This window comes from Ovis aries, chromosome 16 (genome assembly GCF_016772045.2).
Source record: "Ovis aries strain OAR_USU_Benz2616 breed Rambouillet chromosome 16, ARS-UI_Ramb_v3.0, whole genome shotgun sequence".
In the NCBI taxonomy this organism is placed as follows: domain Eukaryota; kingdom Metazoa; phylum Chordata; class Mammalia; order Artiodactyla; family Bovidae; genus Ovis; species Ovis aries.
Window position 1 is genome coordinate 27,579,254 of NC_056069.1, and position 17,861 is coordinate 27,597,114.

The following is a 17,861-nucleotide window of genomic DNA, read 5'->3' on the forward strand; positions in this document are numbered from 1 at the left end:
GTCCCTTGGACTGCAAGGAGATCCAACCAGTCCATTCTAAAGGAGATCAGTCCTGGGTGTTCATTGGAAGGACTGATGCTAAAGCTGAACTTCAGTACTTTGGCGACCTCATGTGAAGAGTTGACTCATTGGAAAAGACTGATGCTGGGAGGGATTGGGGGCAGAAGGAGAAGGGGATGACAGAGGATGAGATGGCTGAATGGCATCACTGACTCGGTGGACATGAGTTTGAGTGAGCTCCGGGAGTTGGTCATGGAAAGGGAGGCCTGGCATACTATGATTCATGGGGTCACAAAGAGTCAGACACGACTGAGCGACTGAACTGAACTGAACCTGATGATATCCATGAAGTTTTTGTTTTTGTTGTTTTTACTTTTCCATATTTTTCATAATAAAGTGTAACAATAGACCTTATTTAGGTCTAATGCTTTGGTCAAGCCAGGCTGAGTGATTGTGTGTCCCCCTCCTCTTATTGAGACTTCTGTCTTTTGTGAACCTTAGGAAGGACACCATCTGACTCCAGTGTCTTCCCAATTTGGGACATCCTGGCCAATATCTCCCAAGTTATCTTTTGAAACTTAACTCAACCAACATCAAGTAAATTTGATGACTCCCCTTTGTAGCCATATAGCCCCTGTAAATAGTTTTCCATACCACCTGAAGTATTTATTGCTCTTGTTTGTTTACTGGTACATCAATTTCTACTTGGTAAGTTCCTGGAGGCTAGAATCTATTTGTTAGTCATCTTTGTGTTTCACAGATGAAGTACTTCATTCATCCCAAAGAGTCACTATGAACTATGGTCCAGGCATGAGTTCAATGTGTTTTAGTGATTGAAAAAAAGCCAGCATAAGTAGAGAGGAGACAACAAAGCCAAGGTGCCAGGAGATGGGACAGACCAGGAAAAAATCATATTGGGTTGTTACAGGCAAAGATAAGAAGTTTGCATTTTATTATTCTAGGCATTGTCAGTTTCAAGAAGGGGGAGATAGGATCTGATTTTTTTTTTTTTTTTTCCCACGGTCATACTGGCTGCTGCATGGAGAATAGGCTTTAAAGGGAACATGAAGTTAGGAAGTTTGTTAGGAAGTTCCTAAAAAAATGAAGCCAAGAGATACCAGTAAGTAGGACTAGGAGAGCAGCAGAGTATATGAAGGCAAGTTAATAAGTTTTTTTTGTTTGTTTGTTTGCTGTTGTTTTGGGTTTTTTGGGGGGGGATATTATTGCTTAATAGTGTTGTGTTAGTTTCTGCTAACACAGAAACTCTGTAGAGCTTCTGCTGTACAACATTGTGAATCACCCTTATGAATGCATATATCCCCTCCCTCTTGAGCCTGTCTCCCAACCTCCCTTTCCAGCCATCCAGGTCATCACACCCATCTAGGTCATCACAGAGCAAACAGTTGAGCTCCCTATGTTATAAGGCAGCTTGCCACTAGCTAGCTGTTTTATACACGGTAGTATATATATGTCAATGCTACTTGTCCAATTGACTGGTATGAGGTGATAACTCCTTGCAGTTTTGATTTTCATTTCTCTATTAGAGAGCATTTTTAAAAATGTGTTTCATGGCCATCTGTAGGTTTTCTTAAGAAAGATGTCTAATTAGGTCGTCTGCCCATTTCTTGATTGGATTATTTGGTTTTTTGTTTTTTTTTTTTTATATTGAGCTCCATAAACTGTATATTTTGGAGATTAATCCTTTATTTGTTGCTTCATTTGTAAATATTTTCTTCCATCCTGAAAGCTGTCTTTTCATCTTGTTTATGGTTTCCTTTGCTGTGCAAAAGGTTTTAATTAGGTCCCAATTGTTTATTTTTGCTTTTATTTTCATTATTTTAGGAGGTGGGTCAAAAGATATCCTGCTTTGATTTATGTCAAAGCCCAGAGATAAAACCATGCACCTTCAACCGCAAAATCTATGACAAATGAGGCAAGAATATACAATGGAGAAAACACAGTCTTTTCAATAAAATAAGTGGTCCTGTTAAATCTCGATAGCAACACGTAAACAAATGGAATTAGAACACTCCCTAATACCATACACAAAAATAAACTCGAAGAGAGTTTATTGGTTTTGGAAGTAATGTACAAGGTATATTAGATAACAGAAAGAAAAGGATCTAAGATCACTGCTAGGATTTTTGACTTGAGTTACTAAGTGAACTGTGTTGTTGTTTACTGAGGAGATGATGAGGAGAGAAAGGCTGGGATCAAATCAAGGTCTTTTTGTTTTTTATGTTTTTGCTGCACTTAATTTTAACTGCCTTCTAAACTTCTAAGTGACATTGTCAAGTAGGCTGTTGAATATACAAATGTAGAGCTCAGTACTGATGAGTGAAAAATTAACAAAAGAACACCTTATGCAAGATTCTCAAACTATTCCTTGTCAGAACACCAAGATTTTATGATTGCACAAACTAAACAAATGTGATTTTTGTTCAATAAATGGAAAAATGTCATTGCAAGAATTATCTCAAATGTAAATTTTATCCTAACTTTTTTTTCTTAAGTTTCTTTTATCAATAGTAGAATCTGGAAATACATATACATGTATATATACACACATACATACATAATCATATATAAAACATGTATAAATATAAATGCATACATATATATTATGTAATGCTTTATCATATGGTTAATTGTTAGCTCTTTATGGCTTTCTACCAAGATGGCAATGTCTTTCAATTTGAGGACTAGTCTTCACGGGATTTTAAGAGGTGTCCCATGTATCCAGTTGTGATAATCTCCAAGGTTCTGTTTTCTATTTATCCTCTTCAGAGACTTTGAAGCAAGCTGTACCAGATCTAAAACTATAGAATAATTATCAGCACCATTAAAGCCAACTGTGTCCTTTCTAATTATCATGAAAGGGGAATCATGGAGCCTTTGGGCCAATTTTCAGAATGTCTATAACTGAACTTGCTATGAGAAAGTCATTGCTTCAATCACCAGGATCTTACCAATCACATGCTACCATCAAGACAGAAGAATTACATACAGAATTAGAAACAAAGGATTTTCATAAAGAAAAAAAATGCTACCCTAAAGAAAGTGAAAGTGGCCAAGAGGAGATAATAGATTTTTTATTGGTTTATTAACAGTACATTGTCAATTTTAAATGAAGCTCTTTCTGACCTCATAATGTTCACACATGGTGTTATAAAAAATTCATAGAATTTTATGGGCTGTGGCTGTCAGTGCTTCAATAATTGTGTCTCACTTGTAGTTGATGTTATTTTTATATAACTTAGAGAACATTTATATCTAATTCAGCAAAATTTTATTTTCTACATGAGTTTTCTGATGATTTTAGACTGTATTTAGTTTCCTTGTTGGGAAATTTCTTAAAACTTTCCCTTAAAAAAAAGGCAATTTCAAAATTTATAGACATTGACACTGATCTCTTTTGCTTCAATAAAAAAATACAAATTTTTGTACTTTTGACTTTGATACCTAGGAAAACAATTTAGAAGTTATAGTAACAAAACCAGAACAAAACGATAGATTACACATAAAGATCCTTCAAACTGACTTCTAGCTAATATGTCTGCATAGAGGAATGCCTGTTTCCTCATTTCCTGAACAGCAAAATCATGTACCTCATGCTTAGATATAGCTTAAGTTATAAAAACAATTTTATACTTGTTAAAAATTTTATATTTTATAAAATATATTTTATATCTATATCAATATATTATATATTTATAATTGCATATTAATAAATGATATATAAACATATTAATATATGTTCATATTAAAAACAATTTAAATACTAAGGAATTATGAAGATTAGTGGCACTATTATAATCAACCTGTACCCTATCTTGTTTCTCTCCTGAAAAGTAATCACCCAATATTTTTGTCTGCATTCTGTCTGATTAATTTTTAAATGTATGGTTTATACAAAGTAAAATACATATATATGTGTATATTATACATATATATGTGTATATTACATATATACACATGCATATTTGTATCATAATATATGTATATGTATTGTACATATTGGGCACCTTGCCTGTTTCCAGCTTAATAGAGTATCTTGTCAATCTTTTTTTTCCATATTTCACTTTTTGTATTATTTCACAGCTTGCATGCATGCTCAGTCACTTCAGTTGGCTCTTACTCTTTGCGCCAGGCTCCTCTGTTCATGGGATTTTCCTGGCAAGAGAGTAATGCAATTTATATAGGATATATAGTACATTTTGTAAACCATTTGTGATTCCAAACTTTGATGATGTGCAGTAGGCAATACTGCTACCATTTAAATCCCTTTACTTCCTGAGCTATGGAAACAGACTTATAAAGAAATACATGTTATTCTCTAACCAAAGACATTTGGGCAAGCAAACAGATAGGCAGATAGACAAATAGTTGGACAGACTTTGCAAAGGATTCTACAGCTGCCTTGGCTTTGTTGTAAAATATTTCTGGAAAAAATGAGATTATACAAAGGGTCCCAGATGGAGTTGAATTAATCACATTTTTGATATCCCATTAGATGTTTGCCAGCACAATCATGTTGTTTTCCTAGATAAACACAAGAAAAAGTTATTAATTAATACTTGGGCTAAACATTTACACTTGTCATGGTAAACCCAATTCTTAATCCTCTTTGTAAAGGAAGCATCTGCCTTGCTTAAATGTCATGGTCAATAAAGGTCTACACAGAAAAGCAGAATTTCTCTGTATCACTCTACAGTGTCAAACACAATGTATGCTGATTAAGATAATGTACTATCTGAAAGCTATGCATGGGTAGGAATAAGCCATGTAAGCTTATTCACCAAGGAAACTCTGTGATTCAATCTTATTCCCAGAGCAGGACTCTTTGTAAATAAAAATTTAATCCAGAAATTGTTAACAGCCCATTCCCTACAAACTGTGTAAACATTACTAACATGAGATAGCCAGGCAGGATACAGAAGCACCTCATTTATTTCCAGACACAAGCAATAGTGAACAAATCAGTTTTAAAAAATAGATGAGATATTCGTTTAAAAAATTAGGAGTAAAGCAAGCATTGTCATTAGGGATGCTTTCTCTATGCAGGTTATTTTTACACTTCCTTCATATTTTTAATTTAGAAGTAAGTAGGAAGACATTTAGGAATGTGTTAAGGGTAGAATAATATAGCATCTCTTTGGAATAGATGTCTTCAGCTTGAAAATAACTCCTATCATTGTGCCATACTGATGCACAAATTTTGGTTATGATTTCAACATTGATGTAAGATTTTTCAGGAGAAGAACTATGAAAACAATACAGATGAGAATGACTTATGTGTATTCTGGATGACAGGATCAAACTAGACCATCCACACCAAATGTAAGGTGACAGAAAACACAGCAGTTTCAATGACTTCTCAGTTAGGATGATGAAATTTTTTATAAGCTGCTATATGGATTACTGAGATCATTAAAGATACAATATCAATAAATGGACCTCAAATATCATAGAGGAGTTTATTTAAGATTGATGGTTAAAAAAATGTTAAATTCTGTTTCTGAAAAAACTCAGGCTTTCCTTCCTTAGAAGTATTTAAGTACATCGTGGATAGCTGTTTGTACTAAGTATTTTTACAATATCCTTCCCTGTGAATGCCACTTTTATTGTTATGTTATCCTCTGATTTCTCTCTTTGTTGCAAGTCCTCTCAACCTAGAAGCTAGTGCATTTTAAAAAATCTTTTATGTTTATTGCAATACAAATTTACAGAGTTTTTAAGCTATCCAATGACATAGATTACTCGAAATATCTGTGTGTGAGAAAGTGGAAACACTGACATTTCAGACACTGAGTTCTTGCTGGTTTTGCTCAATGGGTTAGAGGGAAGTGGGAAATGGACTGTTTTCTAGAAAATTTTCAAAGATAAAAGGCTCGGCTAATAGCGTCGGGTGAGTGTTCCTAGTATTAGAAACCACAGATTATATTTCCTAAAAATTCTGGCAATTAGTTATCTTTGGACTATTAACCAAATTTCTCAGCATTTCCTTAAGAACTGCCCATCAATATACTGCCTTAATCCAAGATCAGAAGGGATAACATTACAAGATGATATGGCTGAAGGCCAATTTATATTCTTTTTGTGTTCTTAAAACTACAGATGCACACCTGTTTAAGGAACTAAGAAGGTAGTTAAATTCTAAATACTCTACAGATGCATAGAGTATCTCTGGAAAAACGTCTTGTAAACATTGACTAGTATCATCTCACATCCTTCCCAGTCACACTGCATTTTCACAAGTTTATGCACATCTGCAGGCTGTTAATCATGAGCTTGGTTGTAATCTGGGAGGATTCAAGCCTCAGTCAGAATCAATGATCTTTTGTAAGTTTAATGTATTTATCGTGAAGTTTAAAGACAAGGACCATCTTGCTCTTATTATGCTCCCAATAGCAAATAGTATAAACACTGGATGTTTAATAAATCCATACTGAATTGAAATGACTTCAGCTGAGTTTAAGAATGTATGCAATAAACTTCTTTATTTATCATAAACACGAACGTTATTAGTTCCCAACTTTTTAACACATATTTTCTTCAGTGTTTCTCAGATGTCTACTGTATCTATTTGTCTTAAGTTCGGTTTCCTGGGAGGAGGGTCGTGTACAGGAAGTTTGTGAAAAGAGCCTTCAAGAGCAACAGCAGAGAGTGAAGTTAGAGTGGAGAGGCAACGCCATTACAATGAAGACCTCATTGGATACCACTGGGGATTCTGGAGCTGATCCCCAGCCTTGTCTCACCTCAAGGCAAGAGACTTGGCTTTTATACCAGTTCATTGACCCATCTTGGATGCAGTCTGCCTCCAGAAGAGGGGCCATGACCTTGGGTGAGTGAGCATTCTTCAGCCAAGGGCAATACTGGGACTCAGCTAAGAGGTGTCAGCCCCAGCATTACCAGTAGCTAGAGGAATGAGAATTTCAGTCCAGAATGGGGGTTAGTGTAGTATAATCCACCATCCACTACACTGCTTTTATTTTAATCCTTTGCAACCTGATTTCTTTACTCAGTACTCAGCTTTGTAAAAAAAAAAAAAAATTCAATCTTCATTGATGATTTTCTTTTTCAACAGTCAGCATTTCTAAGTCTATAAAAGTGACCAACTAGATCTTTAAAAATTCTCCTCCCTTGCTTTCCACACTAAATGAATTTTCTTCCTACCCTGATTGCTAACTTGTTCTCTTGCTCTTTGTAATATTTCTGTCACAAAAATTCATCACCTTACTGTCTCAGTTCTTAAGAGTACATGTAGAGTACATCAAATCGGTATCTCCAACTTGTCCACATCTTCAAGTGATTCTTTTATCCCCAAACAGATTTTACTTGAATGTTTTTCTCCATTATTTCAAAGTAAACACTAAGACAGTTTAAAACTAGCAAACCAATGTTATTTTAGAAGTAAAAATGAATGTTCTTTTCTTACTATTACTGTTATTGTTACTTGATGTTATAATTGTTACTTGATATTATAAATGCTTTTCTCTTTTCCCCATAAAGACAGTTCTTTCTCTTAATATCTTTATTTACTCCAATGGACCGTTGATCCCCTGTATAACTAATCTCACACTCAAATTTATTTTGATTCCTTTCCCTCTTATCCAGTAACCAGCCCTTGGATATTAATTCTTTGTTTGTAATTAGTCTCTTCTTTGCTGCATTCCATTTGTCCACAAGATGTTGTAAATTACTGTAATATACTCTGAAGTAGTCTTCTTTTCTTAAACCTTTGCAGCTTTTGAGAATTCTGTGTATTCAAACCCTAATTTGGGAAATTAATCTTCCTACAACACAACTTCAGTGTAATCTTTACTGTCAAAAAGCTTCCATACTGTTCCAAAGCCAAGCAAACACAATTCTAAGTCTTTGGCCTAATGCTCAGGGCTTTCAAAAAACATTTTAAAATTTGTTTTATGAATCAGTACTGAGCAGCAGCCACATGATGGGAGTTCTTCTAGGCACTAGAGCCCAGCAACATTTATGTAATATGAATTACATCAACTGAAGAGATGTAAACCAAATAAATTAATAAAATTATACAGTATTTGTAGTGAGAAGTACTAAGGAAGAAAGATAAAGCAGCAAAAGGGGTATTAAGTATTGAGATGTAGGGATACGATTTTATAAAGCACAAAATTGGCTGAAATGGTAACTACTGAGTAGGGTCCTGACAAAGAGTATGCGTCATATAGATATCTTCAGGGGACAACAATTGCCAGGATCCTCATGAAGGACCTTATCTTCATGTTATTCAAAAAAAGAAAAGAAGGAAAAGAATGATATGGGAGAAAAATGAGTGAGGGGATAAGTACTAAGATATGAGGTCAGAGGGATGCTTGATCAGTAGGACTTTGTGGTTCATCGTAAAGAATTTAGATTTTACTCTAGTAAGAAGAAAGTCATTGAAAGATTTTGAGCAGAATTATAACATGATCTGACTTTCATTTTAAAAGCTACTTTGCTGAGAAAGCACTGAAAAGTGTAAGTGTGAGGTGGGAGGCTATGGGAACCCAGGAAAGAGATCATGGTAGCTGGAATAAGGATAGCAGTTGTAAAGGAGATGAGAAGTGGTAACATTCTGAGTTCATTTTAAAAGTAGACCCAACAAGATTTACTGATAGATTTCAGTCCATCAGTATGGCAATGAGGGGAAGTGGAAATCAAGAATGAATCCAATTCCCTGCACAACTATAAGAATAGAGCTATAATTTAATGAAATGAAGAATCCTGCAAAGGAAAAGGTGGTGGTAATGGGAGGTAAGTCTTCCCTGGTAGCTCAGCTGGTAAAGAATCCGCCTGCAATGCAGGAGACCTGGATTCATTCCTAGATCGGGAAGATCGTCTGGAGACGAGATAGGTTACCCACTCCAGTATTATTGGGCTTCCCTGGTGGCTCAGCTGGTAAAGAATCTTCCCGCAATGTGTGAGACCTGGATTTGATCCCTGGGTTGGGAAAATCCCTGGAGAAGGGAAAGTATTCTTCAGTATTCTGGCCTGGAGGATACAATGGACTGTATAGTCCATGGGCTTGCAAAGAGTCGGACATGACTTGGCAACTAAACAGCAATCAAATATGTCCCCAAATGCTTCTGCTATCTCTTTTACCTCCCATTGTTCACAGTTACAGTGAAAGTCTCCCAGTCTTTTGTGACCCCATGGACTGTAACCTGCAAGGCTCCTCTGTTCATGGGACTTCCCAGGCAAGAATACTGGAGTGGGTTGCCATTTCCTGCTACAAGGGATCTATCTTCCCCACCCAGGGATTAAACCCTTGTCTCCTGCACTGCAGGCAGATTTACCCCTAGGCCACCAAGGAAGCCCATTCAATTTTATATGCTTTATTAAATATACAGGAAGTGATAGCAAGTAGACAGCTAATAACTGAATGTGAAATTCAGGGAAGTAGAAGATGGAAATTTATTTGGGAGATATCCATTTATAGCATAGAAAGCTATGTAATTGAAATTATAGTACTTCTGAAATATGTATAGGAAATCAGTTAAAAAATTTAAAAAGAGCATCCAAAAAAGAAGAATAAGGATCGTACATGCATAGAGTCGTGGAAGCCAAGTGATGAATTTGTTTCAGAGGAAAGAGTGATCAGGCTGATGAGAGGTCAAGTAAAATGAAGACTATAAACTGATTATTTCATTTATACTGTGGATATCCCTGGAGGCCATTAATGACCAACTCAATCTTTTTTCCAAGCAACTGTTTTGTAAGCGTTTACAAATAGTTCCTTTTCAGTCCAATTTGCATACTCAATGTCCTATGAAAATGATGTATTTGCTTACAATTTTTTTTTGTATACTCTTAGACGTACATTCTCCAATTAAAATAGTTGAATTTCTGCTTGTTCAAAAGCTGTCCATGTTTAAAATTCTAATTTTATCATCCATTAACCATTCTCTCCAGCATAATTTATATTCCATGTCTAGGACAACAGAAGGCTTGCTATCACTTTCAGAATCATATATTGATCAATTATCATATAAAATATTGCTTGATGGAGTATAGATTTACAAAGTTAGCAAACTTCAAGAATATAAATATAGGATTCCTGCATGCTTCTGATCTCGGATTTCTTTTTTTTTGGCTAAGCTTGCATTTAAATCAGAAAACCTATTCCATTTCGAATTTGTAAATTTAAAGAAGTTGAAGTTCTCATTTTTATAACTCAAGCCTTGTCTTCTTTGAACTTTACCATTACTAGTGAGTCTTTTTGTATACAAAAAAAAATACTCCTCTTTATTTTGTTGGTCCTGTAAATGTTTAAAAATAGATGGTTATCATGTTCCTCCAACCAATCCACAGCCCCATCATTCTTTCCTTTTGCAGACTAAACATTCCAGTTTTTTCTAAACATTCCTTATGTGACACCATGTCTAGCCCTTTTACTATCTTGGTTGCCCTATGTATTAGGTCCAATTTGTCAATGTCTGTTTTCTAGGATGGCAAATAAAACTGAACCCAGCACTCTTGGGTGCTTCACATCTGTGTGCAATGCAGTGAGAATCTTCACCTCAGTATTCCAATCACTAAATTGGCTGAGTTAATCTTAGACTACTATAGATGGTTACTATATAGTAGTAATTATCACTAATAGTAAGATAAATCTTAGACTACCTGAACCAACTTACTACTGGATATTTCCACTGACATATAGTCAACTAGCATAAAGAATACATTCCAATACAGATAGAAGTAAATTTTTAATCATAATTGGATGAAGTTACACTTGTATGCATGATTAAATTTCCCTTTATTCCATCTTTACTCCATCTTTAATAACAGCTATTAGCTGTTTGCAAATTCACCAAAACAAGAACACTGAAAACATTATAAATTGAAATAAGTTGAATGATATATGAAATTAATCATTTTAAGGTCATAAAACATAAGGTCATATAAAAACAATTTCTTAAAAAGGATAGTAAAAATATTTAGATATAAAGATATGATATCACTGTTTAGATTCAGATAAAAAATTAAGACGATACAAAGAGAAGAAGTGGACATTAAAATATGCAAAATTTTTAATTTGAATGAATGGAGAGTTACATATTAGTATCTATAAATATCTTTAAAATGAGCTTGATGTTCCTAAACTACAAACTAATAATAATCATCATTCAATTCTAGAAATTTACTAATACTCATTTAATGATTTAAATCATTAAATATTAGTAAATAATGTACACTTAGAATGAATAAATTATAGCATAATAAAGCTACCAAAAAATTCTGAACAAAGGACTTGTATGCAAAATAGATAAATAACTCTCAAATTTTATAATAAGAAAACATTCCAACTAAAAAACTAGCAAAAGATTTTAACAGACCTTTTGCCAAAGAATATATACCAATGACAAACACATCAACACATCAAATGGTGCTGATTCATTAGTTTATCACAAAAATGAAAGTAAGAAACAAGATATCAAACATACCTATTAGAATGGCTAAGATAAAATATATAAAAGCTGAAAACCAAATGCTGGGAAAAAAATGCAGAACTGGAACACCCATACAATGATGTGCATAATGCAAAACAGTATAAAAACTTTGAAAAATAAAATTGTAGAGCTTATGTCCACATAAAAACATACACAAAGATGAACATAGGTTTACCATGTTTTTCCTGCTGTTGTTCAGTTACTAAGTCATGTCTGACTCTTTGCAACCTCATGGACTGCAGTATGCCAGGCTCCCCTGTCCTCAGTATCTCCCAGAGTTTGTTCAAATTTATGTCCATGGCCTCAATTATGCCATCCAACCATCTCATCTATGCAATCCAGCAATTTTGGCCGTAGGTAATTATCTAACTGATTTGAAACTTATGTCCACTCAAAAGTCTGCACACACATGTTTACAGCAGCTTTATTCAAAAGCTGAAAGCACTGCTGAAGAAATCCTCCATAAAAATAGCTGTAAAGAAAAATGCATTATGGTCAGAAAGATGAAAATCAAGTTTTTAGAATGGCCCAGGAACTACCCATGAGCACAATGATGAAATGTCCATCAATTGATCTAATGTATCATTTAAAAGTTGATCTGTTGAAACTATAAAACTTGTTAGCATTTTGTCTTTATGCTCCATATAATAATTGTTATACACTGATGAAGTCATTTTTAGGATATTACCATGTTTTCCTGCTGTTGTCCTCAGTTACTAGTACAGTCATGTGCAAATGACTCTTTGCAACCTCATGTGTTCATCACAGCACTGTATGCCAGGACATCAACCTAGATGTCCATCAGATGAATCTACCCCAAGAGTATTTTTGAATTCATTTTGAGCAATGCAAGACAGCAATTTTGGACTGTATGATTTGACATTCTAACTGTACTATATTGAATTAAATTCAAAAGCTGAAAGCAATGAAAATGTCCTTCAGCGCTGCTAAGTCACTTCAGTTGTGTCCGACTCTGTGCAACCATATGGACTATAGTCCCCTGGGATCCTCTGTCCATGGGATTCTTCAGACAAGGATACTGGAGTGAGTTGCCATGCCTTTCTCCAGGGGATCTCCCCAACCCAGGGCTTGAACCTGGGTCTCCTGCATTGCAGGTAGATTCTTTACTATCTGAGACACTAGGTAGCCCCAAGCCTTTCAGCAGATGAATCTATAAACACACCATGAAACATTCATACAATGGAATGATATTCAGTGATAAAAATGTATGGACTCGTGTCTCTTTCAATTTTGGTTTCCTCGATATATAGGTTGAGCAGTGGAATTTCTAGGTCATATGGCAGTTCTGTTCCTAGTTTTTTATGGAATCTCCACACTGTTCTCCACAGTGACTGTACCAGTTTGCATTCCCACCAACAGTATAAGACGGTTCCTTTTCTCCACACCCTCCCCAGCCTTTATTGTTTATAGGCTTTTTAATGATGGCCATTCTGATGAATATGTGATTAATATTTTATTATGGTTTTGATTTGTATTTCTCTTGTAATGAGTGATGTTGAGCATCTTTTCATGTGTTTATTAGCCATCTACATGTCTTCATTGGAGAAATGTCTGTTTCAGTCTTTTGCCCACTTTTTGATTGGGTTGTTCATTTTTTTGGTATTGAGCTACATGAGTTGCTTGTATATTCTGGAGATTAATTCTTTGTCAGTTGTTTCATTTGTTATTATTTTCTCCCATTCTGAGGGTTGTCTTCTCACCTTACTTACAATTTCTTTTGTTGTGCAAAAGCATTTAAATTTAATTAGGTCCCATTTGTTTATTTTTGCTTTATTTCCATTACTCTGGGAGGTGGGTCATAGAGGATCTTGCTGTAATTTATGTCAAAGCATGTTCTGCCTATCTTTTCCTCTAAGAGTTTCATAGTTTTTGGCCTTACATTTAAATCTTTAATCCATTTTGAGTTTATTACTGTGTATGGTATTAGAAAGTGTTCTAGTTTCTAGCTGACCAGTTTTCCCAGCACCACTTGTTGAATAGACTGTTTATTCTACATTGTATATTTTTTTCTCCTTTGTCCATAGGTGGATGGATTTATCTCTGGACTTTCTATTTTGTTCCATTGCTCTGTATTTCTGTCTTTGTGCAAGTATCATACTATCTTGATGACTGTAACTTTGTCATATATTCTTAAGAGGTTGATTCCTCCAGTTCCGTTCTTCTTTCTCAAGGTTGCTTTGACTATTCTGGGTCTTTTGTGAAGTTATTTGTTGTAGCTCTGTGAAAAATACCATTGGTAGTTTGATAAGGATTGTTGAATCTATAGATTGGTTTCGATGCTATACTCATTTTCACAATATTCTTTCTTCCCATCCAAGAGCATGGTATATTTCTCCAGCTATTTATGTCATCTTTGATTTCTTTCATCAGTGTTCTATAGTTTTCTTTTCTTTGTAGCACTGTTTACAATAGCTAGGACATGGAAGCAACCTAAATGTCCATTGGTAGGTGAATGGATAAGAAAATTGCGGTACATACAACACAATGGAATACTACTCAGCTATAAAAAGGAACACATTTGAGTCAGTTCTAATGAGGTAGATTAACCTAGAGCTTATTATACAGAATGAAGTAAGTCAGAAAGAAAAAGACACATACTGTATATTAACACATATATATGGAATCTAGAAGGATGGAACTGATGATTCCACATGCAGTAAAGGAGATGTAGACATAAAGAACAGGTTTCTGGACTCAATGGGAGAATAAGAGAGTGGGATGATTTGAGAGAATAGCCTGTACATTATATGTAGATTGGATGACCAGTGCAAGTTGAATACATGAAACAGGGCACCAGGACAACCTGGAGTGATGGGCTGGAAGAAAAGTGGGAAGTGGATTCAGGATGGGGGTGATACATGTATGCCTGTGGTCAATTCATGTTGATGTCTGGCAGAGGACATCACAATATTGTGAAGTAGTTATCCTCCAATTAAAATAAATGAATAAAATTTAGAAACAAAACAAATGTATGGACTCACAAACCAGGCAAAACATGGATGAATTTTAACCTGAAGTTGCTAAATGAAAAGAGTCAGTCCAAAGATGTTATCTGTTCTATTCTTCCATTTATTCAATTTTCTGGGGTGATAAAGCAAATCTATAGAGTCTGTAAACAGAAAAGTGTTTGACACAGATTTGAGAAACAGCAAATGGATGAAGCACAGATGATTTTGTAAGGTGGTGAAATTATTTTTCGCCAAATTATTTGTTTATTGCTGTAATGAGGTACACACGACACTGCACTTTTCAGTGCCCATAGAATTGTACAACACAAAACATCAAACTTAATGTATGCAAGCTTTTAAAAAATCAAATCATTTAGGACGTCAAAGGATATCAATATCGACTACAGAATGGAATAAAAGACTCTAACAATACTGCTAACATATAACCTCATTGGAAGGTGTGGGGGAAAAGTAGCCGATCTTTGGAGAGGAGTGGAGATTGTTAGGCTAAAGGCAAAAGGAACTGTACAAAAATCTGTATCCCACTTGATAAAGTTGTTTCCCACAGGCATACAAATTAACAGTTTAGTAACCACCATGACTATATGGAACTTACCAAGTAAGAAAATAAACGGAGAGTGGTGGAAGCCATATTTTCTCACTATGGGAATGGGAAGGTACAGATAAACCAGGCTGGAATGATCCATATGGCTATGTAGGATGATAGTAGGAGACATCATAATGAACTACGTTTAGTATAATAACAAAGATAATTAAATAGAGAAGGATTTATAGACTGTAAATACAGGAATTAGAATGTACACACACTTAGATCTCCTTGCTCTGTCAGCTGAGAGGACCTATGAGCAAGTAGTTCACCCAGCACCCACATTTCAGTTTCAAATACCATTTTCCAATTAAAGGAAGTAGGCTTCCTTGGAGAAACACCTGAAACTAAACTGGGGACAGGGAGTATACAAAAGGAACCAGAAACATTTTGTTGCAAAAAAGGCAAGAAATTACTGAGGGAAAAAAGGTACAAATCCAACAAGGGGAGTTATGTTAAAGGAATACACGAACCAACTGAGAGAGCTTGGCTGAAGTGAAAGTGAAAGTCACTCAGTCATGTCCGACTCATTGCGACCACATGGGCTACATGTAGTCCATGGAGTTCTCCAGGCCAGAACATGGGGGTGGGTTGCCATGACCTCCTCCAGGGGATCTTCCCAACCCAGGGATCAAACCCAGGTCTCCCACATTGTAGGCTGATTCTTTACCAGCTGAGCCACCAGGGAAGCCTATCCCTTCTCCTATAGATCTTCCCAACCCAGGAATCAAACCAGGGTCTCCTCCATTGCAAGTGGATGCTTTACCAGCTGAGTTATCAGGGAAGCCCCATAATGGCTAAAACTGGAACACTATAAAAATATTCATAAGTTCATATTGATATAAATAAATAAAAGAATGGGGGAAAATGGGCAAATTTGTAACAGAAAAAAAATGTCTAAATAATTTATGTAGATCTTCCCTTTTAAAGAGGCTAAGCATGACTCCCTAACCTCTTAATGTGAGTTATGCACAGTGACTTCTCTCCAAAGAGTACAGCATGGCAAGTGAGAAAAAAGATAAATTTTACAGTAAAGAAGTTCAACAAACACTACCCAACCCAGATAGATGGTCAATGGTGATGTCATGCTAATAATCTGTATACTCTTGATATGATATGATGAAAAATGACACTTTATCTCTGTAGTCTTCCTCCCCCAAACCCCAAAATACTTCTCTAATCATGAGAAAGACAGTTGACAACCAGCACTGAAAGAGATTCTATAAAATATCTGACCAGTACTTAGCAAGACTGTCAAGGTTATCAAAAGCAAGGTTATCAAAAACCCTGTCACAGTGTAGAGGTGCCTAAGGAAACATGACAAGTAAAATTAATATGATATTCTGAATGAGACCATGGGTCAGCAAAGGATAGTATGTAAAGAGCAAAGGAAGAGCTGAGTACTAGAGAAAACAGTGGTGATGAGTTAATTATCCTTTAGAGCTTCTTTGGGCTTCCCTGGTGGCTCAGCTGGTAAAGAATCCACCTGCAGTGGGGAGGACCTGGGATCAGTCCCTGGGTTGGGAAGATCCCCTGGAGGAGGGCATGGCAACCCACTCCAGAATTCTGGCCTGGAGAATCCCATGGAATGTATAGGCCATGGGGTTGCAAAGAGTCATAAACTCAGAACTTCTACGCTTATGGTCATTATGATATTAGGAACTGCAAGTCATTCCTCACCAGCAAATTTTTAATAGATGAGTTTCAGAAAATCAAACAACTATTCTTTAATGTAGTCTGAATATACCAAATATACCTCAGTTACAAGGAGAGAGGACAGATGAAAAGTTTTCCATTGTTCATCTCAACTCACTGTGCTAGCATGATTAAAAGTCAAAATATACCTTCAAGTTATTCTCAATTACTTGAATATTATAGAAGGCTATAACTTGAATGTGGAAGGCCACATTCTCAAGACTTCACAAGAGAAGCTGAATATTTTATGAGTTTATTGAAATGTAACAGAGATTAAGATTTTCTTTTTCTATCTATGTGAAAATCTGTCCTAATCAAATTTCTAGTAATTTTGGTGGAAAGGGGAAAAAATTTCTATTTCACAACTGTAGAAAAATTTAAAGTCATTTCAAAAGTTCTAGATGATTTACATACTATTATATGGTACAATATTTGAAAAACATTAAACAGAAGTAAAGGATCCTGAAAAGGTAATTAGTTTTCTCCTAATTACTATTGAAATTTCTGGATTCCATAATCATCTCCATAGCCAAATAGTAGAAGCTCCTGATTCACTCTATGGTCCATCGCCAAGGCCTCATGACAAGAAAATACACCAGTCTATTTTGTTTAAAATATTGTATTCATGCATGCTAATCAATACTTCATTTACAGGACTCTTCCAAGTCAAAACTAATCTTGCATATGTTTTTCAAATCAAAAAGTGTATATCTTTGTCTAGGACATTTAGTTTGGCTTTCACTGTGAATAACAGAAGTGGTATTCCAATAATGGCATGTGGTCCTAAAATGAGAACCATTGCCAGGAGCAAGCAGAGAGCTCAATAATGCAGTTGGAGAAAATGTGGCTTCTCTCCAACTAGCAAATTTCCTTTAAACATATTCTCTCAGAGCATATTAAACAGAACTAGAATGTCTGGTTAATGTTTCAGTCAGTTCAGTTCAGTCGCTCAGTCCTGTCCGGCTCTTTGCGACCCCATGAATCGCAGCACGCCAGGCCTCCCTGTCCATCACCAACTCCCAGAGTTCATGCAGACTCACGTCCATCAAGTCCGTGATGCCATCCAGCCATCTCATCCTCTGTCGTCCCTTTCTCCTCCTGCCCCCAATCCCTCCCAGCACC